Below are 10,515 nucleotides of genomic sequence, written 5' to 3' on the forward strand. Positions count from 1 at the left end.
GCATGGCGGTGGGGGGGGGGAGGGGGAGGGTGGGCTTTATCGCATGGTGGAAAGTCCAGGCCAAGGCAATACCACCGCTGCTTCTCTAGTCCTTGTATTGCCAGGGTCCACGCAATTGACTATATTGTGGCACTTTGCAGTGGAGAAGGATGTAAGTCACTAGTGCCCCTCGCTCTGAAGCACAGCTCAGGCGCTGGATTGTGTGGTCTCACCTGCTGTGGTGCAGCAATGCTGCACAGCCCCAGGGTGTTCCCAGTGGCTGAGCCTCACTGGCTGGGCTCCAAGGGGGCGTCACATCCCTTCCCACACAGAGCAGCCCATGTAATCGGTGCTATGGCTTAGACTGACTGGCCAAGAGGGGCTTCGTGGGGCAGGAAGTTTCCCAGATTCAAAACTGCTCCGGAGGGACTCACCCGCTCCTGCTGATTTGGCTGCTGACAGCGTGGGAATGGACTCCCGCCACTCTTGTCCTTGGCTCCCTCGGGCCCACACCTCTGCCCTGAGCAATGCAGGGAGCAGGGTTTATTTCTGAACTGGGACTTGGGAGGGGAGGCTTTGGGATGTGAATGTGAAGTCTCTCACAGGGCTGGTCGCCTTCAGCGAGCACAGGAGAGGAAGGAAGTGGAGACATGCAAGATGAGGAGGGCTGTAAATGAGGGAAAAGGTGATATTAGGAAAAGAGAGAAAGCATAGTGCTATGAGAAGGGGCAGTGCGGGAGAAAGGCACTATGAGAAGGCATTTCTCCAAGAGCTCAGCCCTGTGAGCAAATCCAAGAGAGGTCAACATACCTGAATATCCTGAGATGTACTGTGGGCACTGCTAGTCCTTCATGGCTTGATGTCCCAAAAGCCAACTGTCCACTCCCTCTGCCCCCCTCCGCCCCCCAACCCCAGCAGAGCTCCTGGGACACTGTCTTGTCATTTTAGCATGCATGTGGAAGTTGAATTCTCCACAAGAACTGGCCTTGGAGGCAAGAGCTACTCTGAACACCAGTAACAGCTGATTTTTTATGGCTTTTGCATACATTTCATCAAATTTGTCCCTAGAAGTGCTCTGTGCTCTTCTTCTGAGAGAAGTGCAGCCTTCTATAGTCATAAGCAAGCATTAGGCAAATCTCTAAATGTTTGGTAATTTTTTTTGTGGGTGTATGTGTTGGTAACTCCCTATAAAAGTGGCAAATTCTAGACCAAAGTGTGGTCACATCTTTTAAACCCAGCTCTGGCTATAGGAAACAATTTGGTTTTGTAAGCTTGCCCTGTTCTCTTGCCATATTTCTTTCGGGCAGAATAACACAAGCTCTGACATCTCTGGGGCAGCAAACCACAGGCCATTTAAGAAAACTGCAGTGCCTTTTCAAAGTGAACCTTTCTGACAGGAGCTCACTGTCAATAGTCCATTCAGCAGGAGGAAAATATAGCTCAGTAAAGGAAAAGGGAATAAATAAGTTTCCTTTCCTCTCCTGAATCTATTTATTTCTATGTAAAATAGGAGGAGATTGCCCTTTCCTCTGCCTGGAGCACATTTTCCCTTTGGGAGGATGTGTTAGCTCATAGCTTTGGATAGAAGGACCTCTGGCGTCCCTCCATATCTCATGCTTTGGCCTTGCAGCGGTAGCTTAGTATTTCTGTCTAATGTATCTCAAACATACTCCTAAACCAATTTAACCTGGTAGCAGGGTGGCAGTATTTGCAGCATGTTTTTCTGGAGAACAGCTGTTGAAATGTGCATTTCACACTTTGTACTGGGGATAGGGGAAGAGATCAGTTCGGGTGCCTCTGTGAACGGAGAAGTCGCACTCTGCAGGCCCTGACCTATATGTGCTATGCCAGTGTTAGGCAGGGCACTACATTAAAGGTTTCTAGGGAACCAGCCTGGCAGGATTTGAAGGGAAGATAACACTTTGTGAAGCGATTGCATTATCCAGGAGGATGGAAATGCTTTAGGAAGAAACCCAGAGCAAAGTCCCCAAAGGTGTGTTTATTTCATATCCCAATCTGGTGGCAAAGACAAGAAAACTCTCTCTGCATATGAAATTTTAATTGTCACAATTTCCAAAGGCTTCTAAATCCTCAGAGCTGATTCTGCTGCCCCCTAGACAGAGTGCAGGGCTGCACAGCCTTGGTGCCAGCCCTAGCAGAAAAGGCAGAGCAGAGGCACTGGGCAGCAGATGACATGGAACCCTGGGCAGGTTGGTTGCCCCTTGGAAGAGCCTGCCTCTGTGCTTAGGGAAGGGTGGTGGAGCTCCTTCCACCTTTCAGAGACCGGTTCCCAGGGAAGGGAGCTGCATGCAGACAGAGGCACAGTGAACAGATGCAGCAGTTTGTGCAGCAGTTCATGCAGAAGGCAAAAGCGGCACCTTCCTTTTCCAGCGTGGTGTGTCCTTCCCCAGGCACGGTCAGGACACGCGGCAGAGTGCCTTCCCCAGTGGCTGTTGGAAGTGGTGCATCAGCTGTCCGTGAGGTTTCCACGCAGCCAGAGCCTGTGGCAGCAGATGCAGCTCTACAGGTGTCAGGCTGCAGGGAGTGCCTGGGGCCTCTCCGTGAGGCCTGGGCTGATAGTCAGCTGTCCTGCGCGAGGTGTGCTGTGGTTGCTCAGTTGTATCGCCAGATAAAGGAGTTACAGGAGGAAGTCGGTAGGCTGTGTAGCATCCGAGAAGATGAGCAGGAGACTGACGGGGTGTTCTCGGAGACTGTGCAGCTCCAGCAGTGCCCACCCGGCCCCCGCAGTGTGGCAAAGTTGCCGGAGGGCTCCTTACCGTGTGCAACGGTCCATCATAACACTGCTGAAGGCGGCTGGAAACTGGTGCCCTCTCGTAGAAGGAGACAGGCTCTTGCTCCTCCTCAAGAGTTGCCTGTGAAGAACAAGTGTAGTGCCCTCCAAGCTGAAGAGGAGCTGGGCATGGCTCCAAGGGAGAGGCAACTGGCCTGGCAGAGCCTGTGCCATGCAGGAAGAGCCGGAAGAAGCGGCTAGTGATTGTTGTGGGTGACTGCCTGCGGCAGGGGACAGAGGCACCTCTCTGCCGACCTGACCAGCAGAAGAAGGAGGTCTACAGAATGTGGAAAAGGGGACAGGCCACTTGGGAGGAATACAGGGGCATTGTCAGAGCGTGCAGGGATGCGACAAGGAAGGCTAAGGCCCAGTTGGAATTAAATCTGGCAAGGGATGTCAAGGACAACAAGAAGGCCTTCTTCAAATACATCAATAGCAAAAGGAAGACTAGGGAAAACGTGGGCCTGCTGCTGAATGGGGCGGGTGCCCTGGTGACGAAGGATACAGAGAAGGCAGAGTTATTGAATGCTGCCTTTGTTTCAGTCTTCCCTGCTAAGGCCAGTCCTCAGGAATTGCAGGCCTTGGAGACAAGAGAGGAAGTCTGGAGAAAGAAAGACTCTCCCTTGGTGGAGGAGGATCAGGTTAGAGATCTTTTGTCCAAACTTGACATCCACAAATCCATGGGCCCCGCTGGGATGCACCCACGAGTGCTGAGGGAGCTGGCGGATGTTATCGCTAGGCCACTCTCCATCCTCTTGGAAAGGTCCTGGAGATCAGGAGAGGTGCCTGAGGACTGGAAGAAAGCCAATGTCATGCCAGTCTTCAAAAAGGGCAAGAAGGAGGAGCCAGGAAACTCCAGGCCTGTCAGCCTCACCTCCATCCCTGGCAAGGTGATGGAACAGCTCCTCCTGGAGGTCATCACTAAGCATCTGGAGGACAAGAAGGTGATCAGGAGTAGTCAGCATGGATTCACCAAAGGGAAATCATGCTTGACCAATCTGATAGCCTTCTATGACGGAATGACTGGCTGGGTAGATGAGGGCAGAGCAGTGGATGTTGTCTCCCTGGACTTCAGCAAGGCTTTTGACACTGTCTCCCATCACATCCTCCTAGGTAAGCTCAGGAAGTGTGGGCTAGACGAGTGGACGGTGAGGTGGCTTGAGAACTGGCTGGATGGCCGAGCTCAGAGGGTTGTGGTGAATGGCGCAGAGTCAAGTTGGAGGCCTGTGGCTAGCGGTGCCCCCCAGGGGTCAGTCCTGGGCCCAGTCTTGTTCAATATATTCATCCATGACCTGGAGGAAGGGACAGAGTGCACCCTCAGCAAGTTTGCTGACGATACTAAACTGGGGGGAGAGGCGAACACACCAGAAGACTGTGCTGCCATTCAGAGGGACCTGGACAGGCTGGAGAGGTGGGCGGAGAGGAACCTCATGAAGTTCAACAAAGGCAAGTGCAAGGTCCTGCACCTAGGCAGGAATAATCCCCTGCACCAGTACAGGCTGGGGGTTGACCTGCTGGAAAGTAGCTCTGCCGAGAAGGACCTGGGAGTGCTGGTGGACAACAAGTTAGCCATGAGGCAGCAGTGTGCCCTTGTGGCCAAGAAGGCCAATGGGATCCTGGGGTGCATTAGGCAGAGTGTTGCCAGCAGGTGGAGGGAGGTGATCCTGCCCCTCTCCTCAGCCCTGGTGAGGCCTCCCCTGGAGTCCTGTGTCCAGTTCTGGGCTCCCCACTGCAAGAGAGACGTGGCACTACTGGAGAGAGTCCAGCGGAGGGCTACCAAGATGATGAGGGAACTGGAGCATCTCTCCTCTGAAGAAAGGCTGCGAGAGCTGGGCCTGTTCAGCCTGGAGAAGAGAAGACTGAGAGGTGATCTCATCAATGTGTACAGGTATCTGAAGGGAGGGTGTCAAGAGGATGAGGCCAGCCTCTTCTCCGTGGTGCCCAGCAACAGGACAAGAGGCAACGGGCAGAAACTGAACCACAAGAAGTTCCATCTGAACCTGAGAAAAAACTTCTTCACTGTGAGGGTGACAGAGCATTGGAACAGGTTGCCCAGAGAGGTAGTGGAGTCACCTTCGCTGGAGATATTCAAAACCCGTCTGGATGTGATCCTGGGCAATATGCTCTAGGTGACCCTGCTTGAACAGGGAGGTTGGACTAGATGATCTCCAGAGGTCCCTTCCAACCTAAACGATTCTGTGATTCTGTGATTCTGTGATTTCTGTGACCGCTTGTCTAAGTTTTGCTTCCTGCTGGGGGCTCAAATCCAATATGTCATGGAAAGACTGCCAAGGCTTCTCTGCATGTCTATTACCCCCCTGCTTCTTTTCCATGTGGGCACCAACAATAGTGCCAAGAGCAACTTGGAAAGGGAAGGGAAGGGATTTCAGAGCTCTGTGGATGGTGATCAGGGGTCTGGGGGAGCAGGTCATTTTCTCCTCAATCCTACTCTTGTTTTCAAATCTCTTTAGTAGTGTTTAGTAGTTTGGCAGTTTTCTGCCATGGTTAATAGCATTGTGTTTAATTAGTAACCACTTTGAGCAGTTACTTTCTAATACAGCCTATATTAAAATAAAGAGTTTGTTTTTTGCCCCCCCCCCCCGCCAAGTTGTGGGTATTGGATATATAAATTAATCAGTGTGTTAAGAAAATGAGTATGCAGAAGCTTTAATATTTTTCCCTTTATTTACACAGGATTCACCAGAATCAGATATTGAACGAGAAAAAGACAAAAAAGAGAGAGAGAATGAGGACAGAGCTAGACAAAGATCTGAATCAAAACATAAATCTCCTACTAAAAAAAGACTGGGAAAAGATTCTGTAAGCTTTCTTGTTTCCATTTTGTATTTATATCAGTGGGATGCTGTAATACAGTGCACTTGCTCTATAGATTGATAAAGGGTTTACTTGCTTAAGAGTAAAGCTTTATTTATGTTCCATTCCATTTATATATAAAATGGACCAAATGTTCTAGCAACACTTAAAATCATACAGATCCTATGCCCTCATTTAATATTTTGTTATTGATGAAATTACAGGTATGAAATTACTGTTTAGTTAAATGCTACTTACTGTTGTTACTTCTTGCACCCCTCCTGGGAAATCAGCATGCTCGAATACCTGTCTGAAGTGCCTACATACAAATGCGCACAGCATGGGGAATAAACAGGAAGAATTAGAGCTCTGTGTGTGGTCGCAAGGCTATGATCTCATTGCAGTTAGAGACATGACGGGATAGCTCTCATGACTGGCATGCTGCCGTGGATAGATACAAGCTGTTTAGGAAGGACAGGCCAAGAAGGCAAGGAGTTGGAGTTGCCCTTTATGTGAGAGAGCACCTGGAATGTATGGAGCTCTGCCTCAGGGTGGATGATGAATGGGTTGAGAGCTTATGGGTAAAGATTAAAGGACAGACTGACATGGGTGACATTTGTGGAAGGTATTTTGGGAAGTCGGCTACGTGATGAGAGACATGAAGACACGGCTGCAAGAACTACTTGGATGTAACTGTGTGTCAAAAGGCAATGTGAAACGCACCTGGGTCGCGTGGATTTGGGGAAGTGTCTGGTTGAGCGGATGTGGGGTTGAGGCTAGGTTTTGTATCAGCAAAAATGCCGTTACAAACAGGCTGACAGCATCTGGCTGTCGGGCATGATAAGTAACTAATGTTAGCAACCTATAAGGAGCTTGGCTGTTGCAATATGTATGAGCTAATTAACTCTATTATATAAGTCATGAAAATGTGCAAATAAACTGAGGCTTGTGATCATCATCGGATGAGCATGTCTCCCGTTGCTTCCGACAGACATTGTCGTGGGTGTTTGCTACAGGCCATCTGATCAGGAAAAGGAAGTAGATGAGGCCTTCTACAGACAGCTGGAAGTAGCCTCATGAACACAGGCCCTGGTTTTCATGGGGGACTTCAACCACCCTGACATCTGCTGGAGGAACAACACAGCAAGGCATAAACAATCTAAGAGGTTCCTGGAGAGCATTGATGATAACTTTTTGACACAGGTGATGGAGAAGCCAACGAGGAGAGGTGCGCTGCTAGACCTTGTACTAACAAACAAGGAAGGTCTAGCTGGCGATGTGAAAGTTGGGGGCAGCCTTGGCTGCGGTGACCATGAGATGGTGGAGTTTGGGCTCCTACGAGGAGGAAGCAGGGCAATAAGTAGGATGGCAACGCTGGACTTGAGGAGAGCTAACTGTGGCCTCTTCAGGGACCTTATTGGAAGAATCCTTGTGACTGACCAATAAACCCCTACAATGGAAGAAAGCTCAGAGGAGATGGGCAAGGGCCCATGAAGCTCAGGAATAATGTAGGGTGTGACTGATTAACTACAGCTGTTGCACAGAAAGCTGACTATTTCAACAAAAAGGGTACCAGAGGGTGACCTTTGTTTTAGATAAGCAGCTGAATCTGTTGAGTGGATCAGCTGGTGCAAATGTTTCTTGTAGAGTTTATCAAAAGTATGTGCATGCCTCCCTGAGTTAGCCAGAGCATCATGGGGCCACATGTATATGTGGCTCAGCCCAATATGGAGTATAAAACCTGAATAACTACCAAAGGAATTTCAAAGAGAACAATGGGACTGAGGTGGCTTCAACCCATGTATTTCTTCCCAACAATTGGGGAAGCCCAGCGTCATGATGGTGAGCATGTTACAGAGACCAGTAATGGGGATCACATTCATATGGTGACTGAACTGTGTAGTGCAATTGCTATATTTTGCTAAGTGTGTACACTTGTATTGTGATTCAGTATATTGCTATATCACTTTGCCAAATCAAAATCCCGTGTAACAACAAATACTTTCAAAGTAAACTTTTATATTAAACATTGCGCTCTCCATGTGTGGGATATCTAAAAGAAGCTGGTCAGAGAGTAGTAGACTTTGACAATCCCATGGGATAGAGCCCTAGAAGGAAGAGCAAGGGATGTCAAGGACAACAAGAAGGGCTTCTTCAATTACATCAGTAGCAAAAGGAAGGCTAGGGAAAATGTGGGCCTGCTACTGAATGGGGTGGAGGCCCTGGTGGTGAAGGATACAGAGAAGGCAGAGATGTTGAATGCCTTCTTTGCTTCAGTCTTTACAGCTAAGGCCAGCCCTCAGGAATCCCAGGAGAGCAGGGAGAAAGTCTGGAGAAAGGAAGATGCTCCCTTGGTGGAGTTAGGAATCTCTCAAACTGGACATCCACAAGTCTATGGAGCCTGGTGGGCTGCACCCGTAAGTGCTGAGGGATTGGTGGATGTCGTTGCTAGGCCCCTCTCAGTCATCTTGGAAAGGTCCTGGAGATCAGGAGAGGTGCCTGAGGACTGGAAGAAAGCAGCTGGCACTCCAGTCTTGCAAAAGGGCAAGAAGGAAGACCCAGGGAAATACAAGCCTGTCAGTCTCACTGCAATCTCTGGAAAGCTGATGGAGCGGCTCGTCCTGGACACCATTTCCAAGTATAAGAAGGACAAGAAGGTGATCAGGAGTGGTCAGCATGGATTCACAAAGAGGAAATCATGCTTAACCAGCCTGAGAGCCTTCTCGGGTGGAATGATTGGCTGGGTAGCTGAGGGGAGAGCAGTGAAAGTTGTCTGCCTTGACTTCAGCAAGGCTTTTGGCGCTGTCTCCCAGTAGGAGAGGAGGCTGTAAAGAGGATGGGACCAGACTGTTCTCAGTGGTGCCCAGTGACAGGACAAGAGGCAACAGGCACAAATGGAAACACAGGAAGTTGCATCTGAACATTAAGAAAAACTCTTTTACTGAGAGGGTGACTGAGCACTGGAAAAGGTTGCCCACAGTGGTTATGCAGTCTCTGTCTTCGGAGCTATTCAAATGCTGTCCGGACAGGATCCTAGACAACATGCTTTTGGTGACCCTGCTTGAGGAGAGGAGTTGGACTAGGTGATCTCCAGAGATCCCTTCCAACCTCAACCATTCTGTGATCTTGACTGTTTTTCCTTTCCCAGCTGCTCGGGAAGGGGGAATATGAAACTTGTATTTTCTCAATAGCACAGCCTGCACAGTGGAAGTGCTAGCAGAAAATCAGTGAGGTGGGATGGTGTGGAGGCTGGGAGCCCCCATCCACTCCTGCCAGGTGCCCTGCAGCTCCTGGGCTTGGCATGGCCCCTTTTGCATCACAGTGGGGCAGTTCTCGCCCTGGCAGGGCGAGAACCCTGCAGGCTCAGTCTCCGTGCACCGCTTGGGGCAGCACGAGGGCATGGGCAGGTTTCCAAGCACCCCCTTGGCACGAGCCATGGGGAGGCAAGGCTGGGTTCAAAGGAGGGTACCACAGCAATGTCTGGTAGGCGGCACCAGGTGCCCCAGGGTGGCAGGAGGGAAGGCAGGTGAGGGGCCAGGGCCAGGACAGGGTGCCTGTGGCCAGTTGGGCAGGGATCAGCCCTCCCTGGCCCCGCTGGACCCCAAGGGGTGGCAGCAGGTGGGGACCAAAGCAGTCCCTCAGCTGCTGTTGCCACAGCAGCTGCTGCATCTCGGATGCCCCTGGCTTGGCACAGAGAGCTCAGCTGTCCCTCTCCCTGCAGGGCATCCTTACCCATTTTCTCGCCTTCCTGGGGACTATGCTGTGGGACTCATGGCAGATGTGTGTGGGCCAGCTGAAGGCCAGGGTGGCTGTCTGGCGACATCCCAGAGGAAGGAGAGTGAAGGCCACACATGTTTCCCTGGGTAAGAGCCTAATGACCAGAAGCCCCCAGATGCCTGACACAGGATGTGGGGTCAGCCCCTGGCATGGTCCCTGGGGACATGGGCCTGCAGCACTGCTCCCATGAGGACAACCTTTGCTGGGGGATGCCAGCTGTGGCAAGTGGGGTCACAACAGCCCCATTGCATCTTGCAGGAGCCATGTGTGACCGCTGCAGGCAGCCCCCCAGCCTCGGGCTGAGCCCTGCTTCCCACTGGAGGAAGCTAGATGGCTCCTTGCTGCAACAGGTCATCTCCACCTTGGTAAGTCCCAGCCTCGTTTGGGCTGTGGGAGTCCCCTCAGCACCCCCATCACTGATGCTGGCTCACTGGGTTTCCCACAGGCATCAGCTCAAGTTCCTAGTGATAGACAACAGCAGATGCATCAGGCTTTGGGCATACTGCGCCGACGGCCCCTGGACACGCACGTTCCCTGGGAGGTGGGAGAAAAGTCTGTTGTGTATCCTTCTTTCTCCCTCCTTGTCCCCATGTCACCTGCTGGTCTCAATTTCCCTTTGTGGCACACAGCACTGGCCACCAGGTGGCTTGGGGGGTCGGGTAAGAAGAGAGTGGGGCTTGAGGCTCTCCAAGCAGGGCTTAAGCTGAAGGTGCCAGCCAAAGTGCAGCACCAGAGCAGGTTTCCTCCGTTGTGCCAAGGGAGGGCGAAGCAGCAGTGCCATGGTATGGGAGAGGATGGGGCTGCTGGAGGGTAAGAGCACAAAAAGTATTTGGGGAAAGAGGCTCGCTCTGCGAGGAGCTGTCGTGGGCAGAAAGGCCTCGCTCTACCCAGGCGCATGTGGGATGGGGGCTGTGCTGTGCTGCTGTGCTGCTGTGCTGTGGTTGGAGTGGGACTGGGAGTAGGAGCAGACTGGGATAGGGATCAGGACTGGCAGGGGGATGGTTAGGACAGCCCAGGGCACCAGTGGGTGGCACAGCCCCATTGGTGGGTGCCCAGGAGACTGGAAGACCCCAGAAGGCAGGAGCAGCCAGGTCCTCACGGAGCTGAGACAGCCTTTCCTGCCACCCCAGGCAGCAGAGGCCTGCTTGGAGGGA

Source organism: Struthio camelus, chromosome 4, assembly GCF_040807025.1.
Source record: "Struthio camelus isolate bStrCam1 chromosome 4, bStrCam1.hap1, whole genome shotgun sequence".
In the NCBI taxonomy this organism is placed as follows: Eukaryota; Metazoa; Chordata; class Aves; order Struthioniformes; family Struthionidae; genus Struthio; species Struthio camelus.